Raw genomic sequence first — 2,902 nt, forward strand, 5'->3', positions numbered from 1 at the left:
ATTTGCTTTGTATCTTTCCGAAATGTTTCAGAACTCACTGCATTTCAACTGGAATCCCCCAAACGAGTCTTTATCTCGAGGGATTTTCCACCGTTCTTCAATTTTGATTTGTCCGTTTGGCTGGCAGGTTTATTTTGTGCCAAGCGGTTATTTTAAATTGATAATTTGGGCCAAAAACTACTAAATGCTCGACTCGATACTCGGTCAAATTGTTTTCGAAAGAACGTTTCCCATACTCGCGATAGAGAAAGGGTTAGGATGTAAATAAAGGGAAATATATCCGCCCTAGACCCTGACCAAAGTGGTGTGCAGTGCATACCCTCGGTGGCTTGGCTTGGCGTGGAATCAATCAGCTTTTGTCTTCCCAGCGTACCGATCCTTGCCGATGTGGCTGTCGGGCGGCGCTGGGCGGCGGCACTTGGGCAGGACGGGAACGAGCCACTCCAGAGAACTCCGGCTCGCCGGGCGGCGGCGACATCTCGATGCAAAGGCCTCGTCGCGTGCATAATCCATAGGCCTTTAGCGCCGCGGCACTTGTAATCCGCCGCCCTGGAGCCTCTCCGACCTTTTGCTCCGAGCGAGAGAGCGATAAACGAATGGCCCAGCCGTCGGGGGGGGGGGGGTAGAGCCGCATTTGCGATAGTGTAAAAAGCCTCTTTATGGAACCGAATGACTCACTTTCTCTCTCCGTGTGTTTGTTTGCAGGTGAGTTTACAAGCGGCGCTCCGCGAGGCCGAACGGCAGCCGCGGCCGCAGGTGGGCGCGCTGATGAAGGTAACGTAGCTCTGCCTGCGCAGCCCGGCGTGGCACTCCCCTGTCGCCGACCCATGAAATTGCGAGCAGGCCTCTTTCTTTGTTTCGTGGATTGCTTTATTTTTTATTTTTGTCGGGGAAAAGAGTCTAAACTGTGTATGTACAACTTTCTTTATCAGCCATTGTTCTGAGAGCAGCAACAAACAGTTGGTTTGTAACTTTCGGACTTGCGACAAACAGGGTGTTTATGAGAACTAACGCGCTGTCTTTGCGCCGGGTTGCTGCGCGTTGTTTGGGCTGCCTACCTCCTCGGCGCCTCCGGTGCGGGCCCCTTTGTTGTGCGTGGCCCGCAGTTCCGGACCACGGAGGCGGCGCTAAGGCGGCGCTCAGGTGGGGAGGTGGCTGTTGGGTGGCCTACCCCGCGGGCGCACCGGGCGCGCTGCCGGCCGCCCCCACCCCCGCACCCGCGCGCTCGCCGGGGTGCCCACCTGGCAGGCGCCGAGCTGCTACCCGGGCCGGCGCGGCCCCGGGAGCGCCGGCAGCCCATCGTGCTCAGCGGCGGGGGTGCACGGCTGTGGGTGGGCGGGCGCAGGCTCCTCTGAGGCTCTCTACTTCTGCTCCGAGGTGCCATACCCAACGGGCCTACCTCTGTACTTCCGGCCGTCAGCCGCAGCGCCGCTCTAACCCTCCGCGAGATAAAAAGTCGAGAGGAAAATGGAGTAAAAGAGGAAGAATTAAGGAGATTAAGAAGAAAGGACCGCGGGGAATGCGGCGGCGTGCGGCCGACGTGTCGTGGAGGCAGTGGAGGCCCGCTCATTAGCCGCGCTGATGACATCCCTCCTCTCTCTCCCCCCCCCTCTCTCCCCCCCCCCCCCCTTCTCCTTATTCTTCTCTCTCTTCTTCTGCACCACAACCCGCTATCCGTCACCTGAGCTGCCAACAACTGCCGTTCAGGAAGCGGACAAAACTGCGCCAATTACCTTTATATCCCGATCCGGACCGGACCAGACCTCCACCGGGGGGTCAGGAAGCTGCGCGCCGCGCGGGGACAGGAGAAAGGGGGGGGGGGGTCGAACAACGCTCTGTCTTGCTCTGTCCTGCCATGAGAGAAGGGAGCCCTGGAGAAGAAGCTGGAGCGGTCCAACGGTGTACACCGGTCAGGTCAGTGGTCACTTTCTCACCTCACTGCCGCAAATGAAGGCGGATCGGCTTGCTGACGCATTCGACAGGGAAATTGAAGTGCGTTTGCTATCACTTGGGTGACTTAAGGGCGTCCACCGCTTTGTTTTAAAATTGAACAAATCCGAACGACCTTGGGACGCAGCTCCCCGCCTCGACAAACCGTCGTTAAAGCTATAACGGCCGAGTCGCGCCCTGAATCCCGATCCTAATCCGTCTGCTCGCCGCGCGCCAAATTATTTATTATGGGATTTCTATGGTGAGTTCGGGACCACAACGCCTATTGCTGCGGTGGCTGACGCGGCCGCGAGGCGAGCCCGGGCGAGCCCCTCCAGCGGGGGGCATGCGTGATGACTATGGGGCTCAAATGAATGACAGTCGCCTCTCTCTGATTGGTTGGCAGCCAGCCACCGGTCTGTTTGATTGGCTTCGTCAACAACATAACGCTGTGTAACAATCTCATTTTGTAAAGACTCAGTGAGAAATTTTGCTCCTCACATCGCCGGAAATCGTGCAAATGTGGTGCTCGGTGGTGCATACTGAAGGATGTAACGTACCGGGTGTTTCATAAAAGACACAGGTACCAGGTGTGTTTGACTACCCAAGGGGCTATGGCGCCTTACGGGCAGAGCGGGTAGGCAAACCCGCCCGCACCTGTTTCTGAAATACCTGGTACATTCTAGAGTAGCATGGTATGGGAAGTTAAGGGATTGGTCCAGTGTCCATTGTGTGCACTAGTTTTTGTTTGCCTTTCTAGCTGTAAAACAGGACGGCAGTCTAATAGTGTAAAACTACAAACTACAACTTTTACAGTTTAATATGTGGGGAAATTAAGCTCATATTCAATACTCATGACCCCTCATTCAAGGTTCCAATCTGCATTCCTGGTCCAGCTTTCGAGAAAGCGTAAACTCTAGAAAATTGAGTTATTGAAAACGCTTGAAAAAGTTCTTTTAGTGGTGGTGGTGGG

Source organism: Frankliniella occidentalis, unplaced genomic scaffold (genome assembly GCF_000697945.3).
Source record: "Frankliniella occidentalis isolate FOCC.00 unplaced genomic scaffold, Focc_3.1 Scaffold423, whole genome shotgun sequence".
Classification (NCBI taxonomy): Eukaryota; Metazoa; Arthropoda; class Insecta; order Thysanoptera; family Thripidae; genus Frankliniella; species Frankliniella occidentalis.